Raw genomic sequence first — 19,778 nt, 5'->3', positions numbered from 1 at the left:
AGAGAGAGAGAGAGAGAGAGAGAGAGAGAGAGACATCGCGATAGACATACGCGATAGAGAGAGAGAGGGAGATATCGCGATAGACATGCGAGAGAGAGAGAGAGAGAGAGAGAGAGAGAGAGAGAGAGAGAGAGAGAGAGAGAGAGAGAGAGAGAGAGAGAGAGAATCAGCACTAGGAGGCGATAGGGTGAAAAGGGTTAAAATGTAAATGTAAAATGTAAGTAAAGGTAAAAAGGGGGGGGGGGGGGGGGCGATAGGCGATAGGGTGAAAGGGTTAAAAATGTAAAATGTAAAAAATGTAAAGGTAAAGGGTTTAGGCGATAGGCGATTGGCAGCGCGATAGAGAGAGGGGGCGGGGGGCCCTATCGCGATAGAGAGAGGGAGCGGGGGGGGCAACGCGATAGAGAGGGGGCGATAGAGAGGGCGGGGGGGGGGGGGGCAGGGGGTGCGGGTGCGAGGCGGGAGAGCGGCGCTGAGGGGGGCTGCGTGTAACAGCGCGCAGGCGGCAGCAGAGCGTGAGGCAGCAGCAGCAGCAGTTGCAGAGCGTGCAGGCAGCAGAGAGAGAGAGAGAGAGCAGCGGGCGCGAGGGTGCAGGGCAAGGCGGGCGCGAGGGGCAGAGAGAGAGAGAGAGAGAGAGAGAGAGAGAGAGAGAGAGAGAGAGAGAGAGAGAGAGAGAGAGAGAGAGAAATGAAATGATATATTAACGTCTTCAAAAGGCCAAAATGACCTATGAGACCATCAGATACAAAGTGGTGAATCTAGTACAATGTCTGAAATTCAAGTACAAAAAGTACTGAAAGTACAAAAAATGAAAACTGAAAATGAAGTGTGAAATGTGAAATGTGTAATGTGAAAATGTAGAATAGGCCCTCAATGACAACCTGGGTGTCGTGCTAGAATGCCCCTGATCCTCTGCTGGAGTCTCCGTCGATGTAGTGTGCTCCTGTGTCTCGGTCGTGGTCGTCTCGATCTCCCGAGCTCAGTCGCCCTGTCAATGAGGGTGCCTCTGGTATGAATGCGGGTACAACCCTGTGTTGTTGATTGGTCTCTTGGCTCCCTCGATCCAAAGAAGTCTGTGATCTGTCTTTGCGACTGTCGTACTCCATGTCTCCCCAACAGACTATCTCTATGTCGGTGTAGCTCAAGTAGATATAAGCCAAGGCATCTCTGGTCCTGATACCTCATGACTCTATCTAGGGGTCCAAAACCCTCCTTGAATAAGCAATGGAAGCGCCCTCGTATCTCATAATACACAGTGCAGTGGCATATGTAGTGTAGCTCTGTCTCTGGTTCTCTACCGCATAGTTGACATATCCTAGACTCCGGTGGTATCCCTCGGAATCTACCCGTCTCAATATCTAGCTGGTGTGAGGATGTGCGAATCTGACCAATAGCACATCAGAGACCATGAGATAATGAGTGTCCATGTAGCTCGGACGAGTCACAAACCCATCTCCCGAAAGTTGGAGAAGGTGCTCTTTGTAGAAAGCCATCTTCGTGCCCAACTCCTGCATTGGCTCTACCCATGTCCTCCTGGTGTCCAACCGTATAAGATCCTGATGAATGAGTCTAGTGATCTCCGTCCGTGTGACTGGCAGGGAGGGTGCATCAAGGGAAATACTGAAAGGGAGGCAATCTATCCATGTTGAGACCATGACTCTGAAACCATGAGGTCATCTGCGCATACCAACATGATGCATCTCCCTGCATCGCTAACTGTCTAGAGGACTCAAGAGCCAATCTAGTATATTTGCCTCTATGTGTATCCCATAGACTGTGCATAAAGGACACTGATCGGGTAAGAGCCTCAATCTCTATAGGAGGGGCGGCTACCTCCGCTCGAATAATGGCATGTGGTACGGAGGCCTTGGGTCTAATCATCCGGGATATCATAAATACCAAGGGTCTCTCCATGTTCCTCCAATTGTCATGATTCATAGATGGTCCCCACACTTGGACCCCATAAAGCATAGTTGAAGCAACCAAAGTATCAAAGAGCCATAACTTTGTTCGTGGTTCTTGAAACTGAACCTGCGAACACATTCTCTCTAGCCCTCCCAATGCCACATAGGCTCTGGACAATCTAGTCTCTGCTGCTCTCTTCAGAGTAAACCTCGGTCCCGTGAATACCACCCCCAGATATGTATATTCATCTGTGTACTCCACAGTGTCCTGACCATATACGAGTTTAGGTGCCGATCTCTTGACCCACTGTGGTGTGGTGTTAAACACCATAACCTTGGTTTTACCAAGGTTCACAGACAGTCCACTGTCCTCTGCAAAGCTGTGCAATGCATCCAAATGTCTCTGCATGCCCTCTGGCGACTCTGATATCAGCACAATGTCATCAGCATATAATAATAAAGGGATCCATGTCCCTGCTAGCTGAGCGCCTCTGTCACCCGCTCTGTCAATGTAGTCAGAGACCTCATCTACATACATACCAAAAAGTGTAGGGGACAAAGGACACCCCTGTTTCACTCCAATAGTGGAATGAACAATGCTAGAAATCCCCTCAAAAGTGCGTACCTGGCTAGTCACTGAACCGTATAAAGCCAGGATCCCCCATATGATCTTTGTGGGTACGCCCAACTTCAGTAGCCTGTGCATCAATCTAGCCCTCGGCACTGTGTCAAATGCTTTGTGGAAGTCCACAAAGCAGCAATACATCCGTCTCCCATGTGCCTGACCCTCCTCAATAAGGGCTCTGAGTGTAAGAATATGGTCCAAAGTGGAGAAACCCCTCCTGAATCCAGCCTGTCCTGCTGCTCGTATGCCCTCATTTTCTGCCCATTTACTCAGTTGCTGTTCAAGAATGAATGCATACAACCGTGCCAATGTGTGCCCTATCATAATAGTACGGTAGTTCCCTGGCATTGTGGGGTCCCCTGCCTTGAAGAGAGGTACAATAGTAGATAATCTCCAGGACTCGGGTAGTCTCTCACACATGACACGGTTAAACAACCGCGCAAGAACCTCTGACAGTAAATCTCTAGCATGTATCAAGTGCTCTGCCACCAGACCATCATGATCATATGCTCTCCTAGTCCTCATCCTGTCAATGGCGTTCTTCACCATCTCAGTGGTAAAGAAGGTACTAGTGGCTGGACATGGCTCTAGAGGGTCTGTTAATGGTGGTTGCCCGGGTACTGTATATAATGATACTGCATACTGACCCCAAGTCTCGGGAGAGGTAATCATTGGAGGAGGTGAATGCTCATGGAAGAGACGCCAGGCCTCACCTGAATCTCGACTCAAAAAGAGCTGATACAAATCACGTTCCATCTGGGCTAAAAAGGCCCGCTTCTTCCGTCGTACTAAACGCTGAAGGGCAATCCGAGACTGTCTATATGTAATGACTCCAAGTATAAGCTCACTCTGAATCTGAACTCTCATCTCTCTGCACTCCTCATCATACCAACTATTCTGAGGCATGTTCCCAGATCGTCCTCTCTGATCTGGTTGAGTGTGTGGGTATGCCTCTGCTGCTGCCCCATGCAAGATCTTCGTCAATAAAGTGGTGATCTCCTCCACTGTATATACAGGCTTGGCTGCCTACATCCGTCTGTAAATCTCTTCCACATAAACTGAATCCATCTCCGGTGTAAAAGTATACCGTGTGTGTGCAATCCTCCGTGGTGTCTGAGAGACACTATACTGGAAAGAGACTGAAAAAGTCAGGAGAGCATGGTCCATTGCTACTCCAACAGGCCTAGAGCCCACACTGAAATCCTGAATATTAGAGATGAAGCTCGGTGAAGTCATGACATAGTCCACTGTACTGGCCCCATGTCTGTGTGGAAAGCATGTGAATCCCCCAGACGAAGGAAAAGTCTCTAGACCATTAAGTATGGCCAGACCATGCGTAGTCGTCATCTCCATGAGATATCTCCCATACTAAGTGTGCTCTCTATCCTGTGAGTGTCTGTCAAGCCCCATCTCCGATATATCCATCTCTCTAAGCATCTCCTCCGAGGTATCATAAAATACCGTTTGGGAATTGGCGGTCCTGGCATTAAAGTATCCCAAGAGAATGATATCTCCATCTCTAGAGAACTCCCATATGTCATCATCAAGTATAGAGAAAGGGGATTGCCCTCTAGGTGAGGTATAGAGTGATGTGCTAGGGGGAAAGTAACATATAGCAATGTATAAGAATCTGCCTGTCTCAGCTCTCAGTCTCACCCACATGTATCTCGCCTGGTCATCTCTCCGGACAATCTGTAATAGCGGCTGCAACTCCTCCTTGAATAAGACTACTACCCCTCCTGAACCTCGACTCCCATGCTGGGATCTAGCGTCTGGCCGACAAGTTGTCTCCCATAAATAGCCAGTCACACTTGGCATCAGCTGTCCAGATTTTTGATGCGTCTCTGAGTAAAAGACAATGTCTCTATCTCTGAAGCTATCCTCAAAGGCACCCACATCCAGCCTATATGATCCATTACAATTCCATGCCGCCATCCGGAGTGTGGTCCCATATGTCTCGCACCGTCATACTGTGCGTTTTTCCAAAACCACTACTTTCCTTCCTCTATAAAAGGCAATTTTTCCCTTTTCCCTTGCTGCCTTGATCTCTGGCATCAACTCTTGCATATGTGCTATTTGTGCTAAAGTAAGGTCATCCCCCATAAATATTCCAGTTTTCTTGAGTGCTGGTCTCTTCTTCAGGAATTCCTTCCTTGTTTCCAGAGTTGGGAAACGCAAAATAAGTGCTTTCTCTTTGACGTTTCCCTTCTCATCCACTCCCTTCTTTCCGACTCTCCAAGCACCTGTGTGCATAGGTTCCGGGATGCCCATTCGCTGCAAGAGTTCCTTCACTTCGTCTTCTACATTTTCGGTGTCTTTGATACCAATAATACGCACATGGAGGGCTCTAGTCCTCCTCTTCTGTTCCTCCTCAATGGTCATATTGATGATGGTAGAAGTCTGTGCGGCTTCTGGCATCCGGGCCTTCCCTTTCTTTGCACCTTCAATCCATTTTTCTGCTTCGTCAACCTTCTCCTGTGTTTTAAAAAGGCGCTCCGCCCATGAGGAAGCCTCTCTCGAGTTTTGTTCTTCCCCTTCGCGCAGAGTTTTCACCTGCTCCTTAATATCTTCGAGCTCCTTTAACATCGAGGGCTGATTTCCCCCTTCCGTTTTGGGCATAGTTTTGCAAGCTGCAAGTTCCCCTTTAAGCTCTTCAATCACTGCATCATTTTCCTTCATGCATTTGTCCACATTGGTCTCGCCCCTCGTCCAGCAGGTTGCAGCGCGACAGCTCGCCCTCGCCTCAGCCAGCTCGCCCTCGCCTCAGATACCTGCTCGCCCTCGCCTCAGCCAACTCAGCAGGAAATACCTCTGTGTTGGGCAGCTCAGCAGAGAGAGAGAGAGGGGCAGTGTCACAAAGAGAGAGTGACAGAGGATAGACTCTTTCAATGCCTTGAGACCCTAGGTGTGCCATCAGAGATAATTTTTATGAGCAGGTGATTGGCTGAGTACGATGTCCGGCTGGCATCTCTGAGCCTGTTGCTAGCAATATTTGTGTGAAGTAACAGTGCCCACTCTCTCAGACATTATTCGTTCGCTACATTAAAGAGAGAGCAGAGTATGTCCTTAGCATTGAGCGCGATGGATAGATCTAGCAGATACTCTTGTTCACATTTTTGTTTATGCTTATGTTATTATTTTGATGTGTGTCAGAAGAGGGCCTACAACAGCATCTTCGCGCCATAGACGAGTGAACGTTGGGAAAGTAAGGTCATTATCTTTGTTGATGGGTCAAGAATGAGATGTTTCTGGACCAGCAAGAGGCATAGTTGAGGTAGTGGACTCCCGTGTGTACCTAGAAGTCTCTTCATTGGCACTACATTGCCAGTGCAACCAAAGGTAGACTTACCATAGGGTATGTATGCAACATTGGCGATGCTAGTGTGCCGTTGCTGCTAGGCACACATTCAAGATTGAGCCACCAAAGGGCGATTTTCGACACTTATAGTCACACCTGCTATGATATATGTAGCAGCCATTTGGGCACCGGGACTCATGGCCTCGCGAGAGACCACAGATCATGATGCTATCACGTACCTTCCATAGCAAACCCTCAATCATACATGATATTCTAGAGCCCTTTTCCAGATAGTCTGCTTCATTCTGTGGATGAGAGGTAGCACATGATAGACTCTCATACAGAGCTTTTGAGGCATTCAAATAGTTGGCAGAGGCAGGAGAGAGTAGATCATGGTATGCATGGGTGACACTATGGTTCGGTGCACATGGTCTTGATATAGAGCGACTACTTCCATTTTAGTATGACCTCGGCTGCACTTTCATTCATGTCCCACATAGTGAGAGCAATCGGATTCTTAAATAGGATCTCTGGTAGCTTTACAATAAGAAGACGTGGATTTGCACCTCCTTCACTGAAGATGTTGTCTTGACCACGCTCGAGGATAGACTCCGTCAGAGATGAGGAAATATGGACACCTTTGCCATGTACGGCTTGAGTGGCGAAAGGACAGTATCATCGCATAGTTAGAGACTGGGGCAGACTAAGCTGCACGCATACTCAAAGCTCAGAGGATTTGTAGAGAATGTGCAACAAAGGCACTATGTATGTAGATGTCCAACTTATGAGAGCATAGAGGGTTTGTACACTACTCTATATATAGGATAGCCCCCACATAGCAAGCTGATGAAGATGAGAGGCGAGAGACAACTGATGGAGTCGAGAGACCAGAGACAGTTGGGCCGCTTACTACTTGAGATACATATTAGAGAGTCGCTCCTCCAATCACCCGCTACCTCTAGTGGAGGACGGAAGTTCTAGCTCTTCAAATTTTTCTAGAGGCCTTATACTGCAACCCCCCATTTCTACTCAAATGGAAGTCACACTACAAGCCGAGATTATTCAGTATTGTAGGTGACCCCGAGCACTCGGGTATCAAGACACTAAAAGACATCAGAGGGAGATCCAAAAGATCCGGGCACGACCTTTGTGCGCGAGATAGGAGAGGATGGTTTCTCAGGTCCCGTTGCTATTCTTGGTGCGCTCTTCACCCCATACCCACACATGCATGCCATTTTGCACCTCCAGTTTGGTATTGGATGGAGTTAACTGCATATATGCATATCATGGTTGTACTCCCTGAGCATATAGTTATATACCCATAGTCTTAGAGCTCTGCGCCATCAAAGCCCCCACATATATGGACCGCATTACTTTTAACTTCCGTCTTAGCTTATTTTGGTAACACTCCATTTTGCATATTTTGTCCTTTTTTTGGATAGTCATACACCCCTCATGTGTATTTATCTATCTTGTGAGCCCTGATTTTGACCTCTAGAAGACGGTAATAAACTTTTCTTTCTTTCTTTTTGTCTCTCTTTCATTGCTTATTTAGAGAGGGCTTTTGCCCCTTATCCTGCATCATGGATTACTATGATCAAAGATGCCTAGGTCTCGTCTTGCAGGAGATTCGTAGACTCAGAGAGACTACCATTAAGCAGTAGAGGACCTACACATAGAGGATCCATACAGAGGCAGATTGCTACTTTTTACAGAGGGACTACTCGGGATGGCCCACCACAGGTTATCCAGTCACACCCTTATTGGGGCATCCTTCATGATCGAGCTGTCAAGCTTGGCCGCTTGCGACGCCCAAGGATGCGAGGATCTTCACACCGTAGTTAAGGTCTATATCAAAGGTTACAAAGCATCATTGAGCGACTTGACCCCCCCCCCCTGAGAGCTGACCTTGGAGGACATTGAGGCCATACTGCAAAGACCCCATGAGAGAGTTCACGGGATGATCACCATTGTCTACTTTTTTGATTGTGCACCTTCGCATATGTTTTGAGCTGAAAAATTATGTGATGAGGATGTTGATGATGATGAGGATGTAGGTTAGGTTACATACCTACCGCTCTAGGTTACCCGGACACTATATGAGAGTCACACATGGATGTAACCTTTTGGTCTCATAGGTCATTTTGGCTTGCTGAAGACGTTAATATAACATTTCATTTTATTTCGTCTCTCTCTCTCTCTCTCTCTCTCTCTCTCTCTCTCTTTTACTCTGAGACACACCAGGCCCCTGGGCAATCCATGCCTCACATCAGTGGATATAGGTGGGAGACAGCTTACAGACAGGAGACACGCTCAGAACACAGAGGGCGGGGCTCAGAGGGAGTGGAAGTGTTATTTAGAGAGGATCTGCAGCCACTGACACATATAGCCTGCAGGGATGAGCAGGCTAGGTACATGTGGGTGAGATTGAAAGCAGAGACAGGCAGATATCTCTACCTAGCTATTTGCTACTTTCCCCCGAGTACATCAGTTTATGCATCACCCAGAGGACAGTCCCCTTTCTCTATTCTGGATGATGACATATGGCAGTTCTCTAGGGATGGTGACATTATCATCCTAGGGGACGTCAATGCTAGGACGGCCCATCACCAGGCAGTGTTTTATGATACTTTAGAGGAGATTCTAAGAGAGCTAGATGTCGTGGAGACAGGCCTGTCCAGACTATCACACGATGTGGAATATACTGAGTATGGGCGACACCTGATAGACATGGGCACCGTACATGGATTGGCCATCTTGAATGGCCTACAGAGATTTCCTGCTGCGGGAGGTTTTACATGCTTCCCACACAGGCATGGAGCCAACACAATGGACTATGTCATGGCACAGCCGAATCTCATCTCTAGTACCAGGATCTCACAATTGGGCCTTGACCGGTTGGGATAGCAGTAGATCATGCTCTGGTGTCAATGGCCATCTCTCTCTAGTTCAGGGTAGCACACAGGCCACGGATAGCAGCCCCTACTCGCTACACATTCACACGGGAGACGGATTCTGTATACATGGACGGGAATAACAGACGCCTATGCACTGAGGACCCGGGGCAACCTCTGGAGGAGCTAACTACTATACTGACACAGACATTACATGAGGCAGCAGCAGAAGCATACCCACACACCCAGCCTGAGCAGAGCCGCCGATCAGGGAGCATGCCTCAGAACAGCTGGTACGATGAGGAGTGCCGCCAGACTAGAGCCAGACTTCAAAAGGGAGGTGCTTTTGGGGGACGTCACGCACAGACAGTCACAGATTGACTTCCGACGCCTAGTACGGCGGAAGAAGAGGGCTTTTTTGACTCGACTCGAACAGGACCTATATCAGCTATTCTTGAGTCAGGACTCGCGTGAGGCGTGGCGGCTCTTTCATGAGCAGTCCCCCCCCTACTATTTCCTCCACAGAGACCTGGGGTCAGTACGCATCATCTTTGTACACAGTACCTGGATAGCCGCCCCTCCCCAACCCCCCCGACCCATGCCCACACGCATGTGCTTTTTTCACCGCTAAGATGGTGAAGAAAGCTATTGACAGGATGAGGACTGGGAGAGCATATGATCATGATGGCTTAGTCGCTGAGCATTTCATGCATTCCAAAGACCTACTAGCAGAGCTTCTAGTAGTTATGTTTAACCGTGCCATGTGTGAGGGCCTACCGGACACTTAGAGCCTGTCTACGATCGTACCTATCTTCAAGTCAGGAGACCCCATGGAGCTTGGGAATTATCGCACTATTATGATTGGGCACACACTGGCACGGTTGTATGCATCCATTCTTGAGCAACAACTGAGTAGATTGGCAGAGAGGGAAGGAATGCGTGCAACTGGGCAGGCAGGATTCAAGAGAGGCTTCTCCACTCTTGACCATATCTTGACACTCAGGGCCATCATCGAGGAAGGCATATCTCATGGGAGACGGATCTATTGTAGCTTTGTGGACTTCCACAAAGCTTTTGTACGAGTGTGCGTGCGTGAGAGAAGAAGGTGACTTGTGTGTGGGTGGAGCTACTCTCCACTGTTCATGAGAGAGCCCCTGATTCTCCTATAAGGTGTGTACAAATGATGGGCGGTCATACGCCTCTGGCACATCCGATCGGGATAAGAGGCACATCGCCTTTACCCCAACAAGATCATGATGTTCAGTACAACATGAACAAGGTGAGGATCTCACAAGGGCCTATGTAATGCCACATGGGTGTACGTGTGTGTGTGTGTGTGTGTGTGTGTGTGTGAGAGAGAGAGAGAGAGAGAGAGAGAGAGAGAGAGAGAGAGAGAGAGCTTATCTTTGGACTAGGCTCAATCTCATACACACATGGACGTTGACACTACCCTCTCACTAATCACCAATAATATCACACTATTCAAGTACACACAAACATATGGAACTCTAATTAGCATTATGCAATCCTACCCCCCCCCCTCTTTGCTGTCTGAGCGTAGAGAGAGAGAGTGGAAGGAGAGAAAGAAAGAGGTGTAGAGAGAGAAGCAAAAAGAGCGTAGAGAGAGAAAGAGAGAAAATGTTGCGTAGAGAGAGAGAGGGCAGAGAGAAATTTGGTCTTTTCAAGCGTAGAGAGAGAGAGAGGTGAGAAGCGTAGAGAGAGAAAGAGGGTGTATAAAAAAAATAAAAATAAAAAAATAAAAAACTCCGCACGTAGAGAGAGAAAGCCTAACTGCGTAGAGAGAGTTAAAAAAAAAAAACTCATGTGCCTCCCTTCTTCACTCTTGTATCTCCTCTCTCTCTCTCCTGTGGCGGCCCTTCGACCATGAGGAAGCAGAATGGCAAAGACGACCCGGTGGATGATGCCATCCAAAAATGCAAAGAAGTGCTGAGCGAGTCCATCAGCCAGATCAACCGCCACCTCTTAGGTAGTATCAACATTCTCGACGCGCGTGTAACAACACAGGAAAGCACGATACATACTCTCGAGAATTGCATGAAGGCCCAAGCTGAAGAAATTGCACTACTCAAGAAAGAGCTCGCAGAGGTGCGAGGCAGAATGTCCTCGAAGAGGGAGAGCTTCAACCTTCTATAATTGAAGAGCTTAACACGATCAAGGAACAAGTGCGGGCCATCAAAGAAGGTGGGGAGCAACAAAAAGAAATGACGACCTCGTGGGTAGATGTCATCACAAAGACCCAACAAAAAGCAGAAAAGGCAGAAAAATGGATCAAGATTGTCAAGAAAGGGAAAGGCAAGGAAATAACCCCAACCCCCACACCAACCATCATCAACTTGACACTAGAAGAGGAGCAAAGGAGACATGTGCGGGCCTTACACGTAAGGATATGTGGCCTAAAAGACCAAGATAATGTGGATGAAGAGGTGAAAGAACTCATGACTCTGGTGGGGGTCAACGAGCAGACGCATACAAGGGCCTGGAGAGTGGGCACTAAGAAAAGCGGGAGCAACGGAGAAACTTCGAAGAAAAGGGTACTCATTCTTCGCTTCCCCTCCGTGGAAGCGAAGAAGGACTTCCTGAAGAAGAGACCGACTCTAAAGAAGACTGGCATCTTTCTTGGAGATGAACTCACCCTCTCGCAGATTGCTCATATGCAAGAAGTAATGCCAGAAATTAGAGCAGAAAGGGAAAAGGGAAAGATTGCTTTTTACAGGGATGGAAAGGTGGTGATATTGGAGCGATGTCCCACATGACGGTGCAAGACCTATGGGACCACATTAAAGATGGCAACCTGGAATTATAACGGATCACTTCGTCTTGATGTAGGGAGGGGCCTTTGAGGATAGCTTCACAGGGAGAGACATCATCTTCTACTCTGAGACGCATCAGGGGCCTGGCAATCCATGCCATAGGTGAGCGGATATAGATGGGAGATAGCCTGCAAACAGGAGACCATATCGGAGCATCGAGGACGAGGCTCAGAGGGAGTGGCAGTTCTATTCAGGGAGGAGTTGCAACCATTGATATATATAGCGCGCAAGGATGAGCATGCTAGGTACATGTGGGTGAGGCTTAGGCCAAAGACGAGCAGATACCTCTACATTGCGTTACTTCCTCCTTGTACGTCAATATGTATATGCATCACCTAGAGGACAATCCCCCTTTGCTATTTTGAATAATGACATATGGGAGTTTTCTAAGGACGGTGACATTATCATACTAGGGATTTCAATGCTAGGACTGCCCACCACCAAACAATATTTTATGATACTTCCGAGGAGATGCTTTAAGGGAGCTGGATGCTACAGAGATGTGTCTATCCAGATTATCACAAGATGAGGAATACACTGAGTATGGCAGATACTTGATAGATATGGGAACCGCACATAGATTGGCCATTTTGAATGGCCTACAAAGATTTTCAACAGTTGGAGGTTTTACTTGCTTTCCACACCGACATGGTGCCAGCACAGTGGATTATGTTATGGCCCACCCAGGTCTCATTCCATTCTTTCAGGATTTCATGGTGGGCACTAGGCCAGTTGGAGTAGCAGCCGATCATGCTATCTTGTCCTTGACCCTAACGTTTCAGTTCAGCACAACTCCATTAGAAGAGGTCCCACACACATCCGGTATACCTTCATTAGGGAGACGGACTCTGTGTATATGGATGAGATATACAGGAAAATATGCACCCAAGAGCCAGGACGGCCACTAGATGAACTCACTCAGATACTAACAGAGACGCTCCATGATGCAGCATCAAAAGCATACCCCCACAGCCAGACTACACGGAGATGATCTGGGAGCATGCCCCAGATCAGTTGGTACGATGAGGAGTGTAAAGAGATGAGGATTAAGTTATAGAGGGAAGTGCTCATGGGTATTACCACACATAGATAGTCACGGATTATCTTTCACCCGCTAGGGCAACGAAAGAAAAGGGCTTATCTATCCTAGCTAGAGAAGGATCTGTATCAGCTATTTATAAGTCAGGACTCTGGTGAAGCATGGAGGCTATTCCACGAACATTCACCACCACCAACGGTCACCTCCATTGAGACATGGGGGGAATATGCCAGATCTCTCTACACAGCTTCAGGACAACCACCTCTACCGGACCCACTAGAGACATGCCCGGAGACGTGTTCTTTCTTTACTGCCGAGAGGGTAAGGAAAGCTATTGACAGGATGAAGACAAGGAGAGCACATGATCATGATGGTGTAGTAGCAGAGCACTTCATCCATGCCAGAGATATGCTTGCAGAGCTCCTGGCTATGATGTTTAATCGAGCCATGTATGAAGGCTTCCCTGAGACTTGCAGTATGTCCACAATTGTGCCTATTTCAAGTCAGGAGATCCCATGATTCCCGGGAATTATTGCACCATCATGGTGGGTCACACATTAGCTAGATTGTATGCATCCATTCTTGAGCAGGAACTGAGTAGATGGGCAGAACGAGAAGGAATAAGAGCAATAGGGCAGGCAGGTTTTAGGAGAGGTTTCTCCACTATTGACCAGATTCTGACACTAGGGTAGACACCATGGCAAGAGGATCTATTGTAGCTTTGTGGATTTCCGCAAAGCTTTTGACACAGTGCCGAGAGCCAAACTTATACGCAGATTACAGGACATGGGTGTGCCTACAGAGTTGATATGGGGGATTCTTGCTCTCTACAGGACAGTGATGGGGCGGATGCGCACCACTGAGGGAATGTCTGACATGGTTCTCTCCACTATTGGAGTAAAGCAAGGATGCCTCCTATCCCCGACTCTTTTTGGGATGTATGTGGATGAGTTTTCGGACTATGCAGAGCGTCAGGGAGACAGGGGGGCTCTGCTAGCAGGGAAATGGATTTCGTTGTTACTATATGCTGATGATATTGTGCTGATTTGTGACTCTCCAGAGGGGATGCAACGTCATTTGGATGCTTTGCATGCATTTGCTCGTGATAGTGGATTGTCTGTCAACCTGGGGAAAACCAAGGTTATGGTGTTCAACACCACACCACAGTGGGTCAGGAGTGTGGAGTACACAGATGCGTATACTTATCTGGGGGTAGTCTTCGTTGGACCGGTGTTTTCACTAAGAAGAGCATCAGAGACTAGATTGACGAGAGCATATGCAGCTTTGGGAGGACTAGAGAGGATGTGTTTGCAGGTTCAGTTTCAGGAACCGCGAACAAAGCTCTGGCTTTTTGACACTCCAGTGACTCCAGCTTTGCTCTATGGAGTTCAGGTATGGGGACCCTCAGTAGCCCACCATGGGAGATGTCGCAACACAAATGGATGGAAGTGTATGGAGAGGCCTCTGGTCTCTATGATCGCTCGGATGATCCGTGCTAAGGCCTCAGTGACGCATGAGATTATCCGAGCCGAGCTAGCCGCCCCCCCCCCCCCTCGTGGTGGAGGCATTGACTAGATCAGTATCCTTTATGCACGGTCTATGGGATCTCCCCAGGGACAGATACGCTCGGCTCGCCCTCGAGTCATCTCGACAACTAGCTCTACAAGGCGATACAGCATGTTGTTATGGACAGGTGACAGCATGGTTTCAGTCGCATGGTTTTAACATGGGATAGATTGCCTCCGTTTCAATACTCCCTGGATGCACCCTCCCTGTCTCTCACACGGACAAAGATCACCAAACTCATATGCCAGGATCTGATTCAGCTAGATACCAGGAGCACATGGATATAGCCGACACAGGCGTGGGGCACGAAGATGGCCTGCTACAGAGAGCATCTTCTCCAACTCACGGAGGACGGTTTTGTGACTAGGCTTGCATACATGGATACGCACTTATCTCATGGGATAAGATGCGCTATTGGGCAGATACGCACATCCTCACATCAGCTCCAGATCGAGACTGGCCGATTTCGAGGGGTGCCGGCAGGGGCCAGGATATGTCACCTATGTAACTTAGAGCCAGAGAGAGAGCTACACTACACATGTCATTGCCCGACGTACTTGAGATACGCTGCCGCTTCCACTGCTTGTTTAGAGAAGGCTTCGGACCTTTTTCTAGAGTCATGAGATACAAGGATCAGAGGTGTCTCGGATTGTTCCTACTAGAGCTGTGCAGACTTAGGAAGAGCTTGCTGAGAACATCAGGGGAAAGATAGTCTGAGAGACGGATCACAGATTTCTTTACACCAGCCAGGGGAGAGCCAGAGGAGCAGTTAGTAGAGCAGATCTCAGAGCCCAACCATACCAGAGGTACGCTGCTTGATCGAGCCACTGAGCTAGGCAAATCTAGACGCCCACGACCTCGGGGGGTCTCCCACCATCGACAAAGGCTACAACAGAAGATAGAGATCACTCTAGCTCGACATGCAAGACGCCCAACTAGAGTACTGACCATGGAGAAGGTTGATGAGATTCGACAACGACCGATGAGGGATTTCATCTGAACCCACCAACCACTCCCCCTGTATCTCGTCTCAATCCCAAATCAGCTTCAGGTTTATTTCCTTCCTCATTGTTCCAATGTTTAGTTCTTAGTTAGTTTAGTTCTTTTAGTTTCATACTCAGACATGATATCAGATTCACCAGTTGTAACTTTTTGGTCTCATAGGTCATTTTGGCCTTTTGAAGACGTTAATGTAACATTTCGTTTCATTTCATCTCTCTCTCTCTCTCTCTCTCTCTCTTCCCTTGGAATTTGTGATGGAGGACAAGTGAGTTCCTTCTTACTCTCTAACAATTTGGTTGTGCTAAAGATCTACATCTTATTTGGGAGTACCACATCTAGAGATCATGGAATGAATGCGGATGATTTTGAATGCACAACACAGAAGTTTTCTAGTTCCTTGGCTTGTTGAGCTGCTACAAGAGGTTTCTTGCAGGAGATACTTTATATCATTTGGTGGCTAGCACTATCTTTATGGTTCCGCTATACCGCCAGAGGCAGAGAGAGAGCTTTTAGCAAATTTGCGCAGGCTTCTTGTAGCTAGATAAAGCTTCTTCACCCCTTTACGATTGAGTATCTTATCTTTTGATGCATCCTCTGGTTGTATGGGTATTTCCCCCATGATCTCATTGTATATCTTTCATGTTTTTTTCCGTATTTCTTATATATGGACCTTTTGGTGTAATGCAAAGGGTCAGAAGCCTCATTTTTTGCTCAAAAAAAAGAAGAGGATATTGAGGCAGGACCTCTGGCAGCTCTACAAACGAGACACATAATTTCACTTGGTAAGCCCCCACCACTGAAGATGCTATACAATAGAGACATGTTCATGAGCATCTCACAGGATGGATTCAAATATCATACAGAGACTTGGATACATGGGGTGGTTACTAACACAATGTACCGCGGTGGTGATTGGTTAGCTCATAGTATTGTCTGACTGGCTTGAGATATGAGGTGGAAAGAGCGGCTTGGATCCCTAGGCGTGGAGAGCATATCCAGACTATATAGAGATGAGGTGGAGAGTGAGGAGCAAGGCAATAAGGTACGTAGTGTTTGATATGCAAGGTGCACAGTACGAAAAGGGATCTTTTTTAATCTATGTAAAAATTTCCATGCAAGATATTAGTTATATGTTCTTAAACATACAAGTTTTAGCGGTCATGATCTACACAGTCTTCTCGATTGCCTTCATGGCACGTCATTTGTGGTTTTCTTCTTTTTTCGAGATGGGTACCTACCGTGGCAGTAGCTTTCGGTCATCCTCGTGAGCCTCTTATCTCCCATCCTTCACCACCCTCTGTAGTGGTAGCCAAAGGCCTCTTAGTGCATGTTTTGATTCTTTGTGGGGCTTTCTTGTTACGCCCCATACCTTCTTGGGTGGTTTTTCTTCCACAACAGCTTGGAGGTGCCTATCTTTCAGAGGCTTTGGTGGATACCCTCTCCCTCTTCTTCCTGTCTCCTCCAACAGTTGCCAGGGCACTTTTTACTCACTAGGAGGGATTTTTTTTCCCTGGCCGCTCCAAGGGGGGTCAAGTAATAGAATGTTAGCTATGTTTTGTTTGGGGGGGGGGAGAGAGAGAGAGAGAGAGAGAGAGAGAGAGAGAGAGAGAGATGAAATGTTATATTAATGTCTTCGAAAGGCCAAAATGACCTATGAGACCAAAAAAGTTACAATTGTGAGTACGGAAATTACAAAGTTACAAAGAACTAACACTAAAACACTAAGGAGAGAGGAAATAATTCTGAAGTTGATTCGTGATTAAGACGAGATAGGGGGGGGGGGGAGGTGGGGGTTGGTGGGTTCAGATGAAATCTCTCATCGGTCGTTGTTGGATCTCATCAACCTCCTCCAGGGTTAGTACTCTTGTTGGGCGTCTGGTATGTTGAGCTATAGTGATGTGTATCTTCTGTTGCAGCCTTCGCTAGTGGTGCACACTGCACACCCCCCTGAGGTCGTGGGCGTCTGGATCTGCCTAGCTCAGTGGCTCGGTCAAGCAGCGTACCTCTAGTATGGGTGGGCTCTGAGATCTGCTGTAATGATTACTCCTCTGGCTCTCCCCTGGCTGGTGTAAAGAAATCTGTGATTCATCTCTGAGACTGTCTTTCCCCTGATGTCCTCAGCAAGCTCTCCCTAAGTCTGCGCAGCTCTAGCAAGAACAATCCGAGACACCTCTGATCCTTGTATCTCATGACTCTAGAAAAGGGTCCGAAATCTTCTCTGAACATGCAGTGGAAGCGGCCGCGTATCTGATAGTACGCCGGGCAATGACATGTGTAGTGCAGCTCTGTCTCTGGCTCTAAGTTACATAGGTGACATATCCTGGCCCCTGCTGGCACCCCTTGAAATCGGCCAGTCTCGATCTGGAGCTGATGTGAGGATGTGCGTATTTGCCCAATAGTGCATCTTATCCCATGAGATAAGTGCGTATCCTTTGTATGCAGGCCTAGTCACAAAGCCTTCCTCAGTGAGTTGGAGAACATGCTCTCTGTAAAAGGCCATCTTCGTGCCCAACTCCTGTGTCGGCTGTATCCATGTGCTCCTCGTATCTAGCTGAATCAGATCTTGGCATATGAGTCTGGTGATCTCTGTCCGTGTGAGAGACGGGGAGGGTGCATCCAAGGAGTATTGAAATGGAGGCAATCTATCCATGTTGAAACCATGCGAGTGAAACCATGTTGTCATCTGTACATACCAACATGTTGTATCGCCTTATAGAGCAAGCCGAGCGTATCTGTCCTTGGGGAGTTCCCATAGACCGTGCATAAAGGATACTGATCATTGATTGTCTTCTATGTTCTCATTGTGTTGGAGTGAGATTTCACGCCCACTGCACTGAGGACCACCCACTGTAGAGAGCACGTCACATTATTGCCGCTGCAGAAGTCACTAGAGTGTCAAAAATTTAGAGCTTGGTGTAAGGATACTGAAACTCGATTTGTGAACACATCCTCTCCAATCCACCCAATGCTGCATAGGCTCTGGTTAATCTAGATTCTACTGCACTCCTCAATGAAAATATAGGTCCAATAAAGATCACCCCTAGATAAGTGTAAGCATCTGTATACTCCACTTTCTCATGACTGTATGTGAATTCGGGTGCTGATCTCCTAATCCACTGTGGGGTGGTGTTAAACACCATAACCTTGGTTTTGCCAAGGTTGACAGACAAACCACTATCATGAGCAAACTTGTGCAATGCATCCAAATGACGCTGCATCCTCTCTGGAGAGTCAAAAATCAACACAATATCATCAGCATATAACAATAGTGGAATCCATGTCCCTGCCAACTAGGCACCTCTATCACCATCTCTCTCAATGTAGTCTGAAACCTCATCCACATACATACCAAATAGTGTAGGAGATAGTGGGCATCCCTGTTTCACCCCAATAGTGGAGTGAACTAAAGTAGATAGCCCCTCTAACGTGCATACATGTCCCACTATTGACCTGTATAGTGCCATGATCCCCCAAATCAACTCTATTGGCACTCCCATCTTCTGCAGCCTGCACATCAATCTAGCTCTGGTTACTGTGTCAAATGCTTTGCGGAAGTCCACAAAGCTGTAATAAATCCGTCTCCCATGTGCGCTACCCTCCTCAATAATGGCTCTGAGTGTCAGAATGTGATCAAGAGTAGAAAAACCTCTCGTGAACCCTGCTTGCCTTGTGGCTCGTACACCCTCCCGGTCTGCCCATCTACTCAGCTGCTGCTCAAGAGTAGATGCGTACAACCGTGCCAGTGCGTGTCCAATCATGATAGTGTTGTAGTTCCCTTGCTTTTCGGCTCTTTGGAAATTGTTATTGAAGAATCTTCGTGTCCGACCTTGGACTTATTATTGTTATTGAAGGGTCTTCGTATCCCAACCCCGGACTTATTAGCCACTCCCACCCTTACTTCATCGCGCATTGGGCGCGCTCCCATCTTCATTGCTCTATCTTACAGGGCATAAGCCATAAAGAATCCCAGATTACACATGGGTTCTCGTGGAGAATCTGACCGAGATAACACCTCTCAGCGGGAAGGCAAAGAAAAGTTGAAATCCGGCACGGGTACTGAAGAAAAGAATGAAGAATACGACAAATTTTTGGGAGGAAAATTTGTTAGAAGACCTTTAAAAATCTCTTCGACGGTTGAGAATTTGGATAGGTGATAGAAAGAAAAATTGATCCTTTCAACAAGCTCTACGCATTGACTCAAACATATCTTATATCCAACAACTTTGAAAAATTAGGGTTTTTGCAAAGAATTTCAGTATCTGTGGAATTAATGTTTTTGGAAGCTCTTGTTATCTGTGTGCAAATAACTACTAGGAGCGAGGAACATGCGTACAAAGTATTTGGAAGCATGTAGCCAGACATCGACTCTTTTGCAACGAAGTGAACCATTTGCTTGAAATTTTGCTTGTTTTGTAGGTGAAATCGAGGATGACATGGCAAGGAATTTTCATTTGAAAGAAATCGGAAGCAACGACAGCTCAAGAATGAATCTGTCGATCCAAAATAAGAATGATAAATTTTGTTTTAAAATTTGAATGAATGGATGATGACGTATGAGTAATATTGAACAATTCTAGTGTATCAAGATTCCCATATGAATGAGATGAGTGGATACTGCG

The 19,778-nt window shown here is 47.2% G+C and overlaps 1 protein-coding gene across 1 annotated transcript in view; it reads left to right on the top strand.

The window, feature by feature from the left end:
- Positions 1-19,778, top strand: part of LOC147448161 (uncharacterized) — a 250,323-nt gene that overhangs the window by 96,675 nt on the left and 133,870 nt on the right. The window lies entirely within an intron of this gene.

This window comes from Adiantum capillus-veneris, chromosome 11, assembly GCF_014529385.1.
Source record: "Adiantum capillus-veneris isolate H3 chromosome 11, ASM1452938v2, whole genome shotgun sequence".
NCBI lineage: Eukaryota > Viridiplantae > Streptophyta > Polypodiopsida > Polypodiales > Pteridaceae > Adiantum > Adiantum capillus-veneris.
The sequence above is the reverse complement of the archived record's forward strand: the minus strand, read 5'-3'. Positions and strand labels throughout refer to the sequence as shown.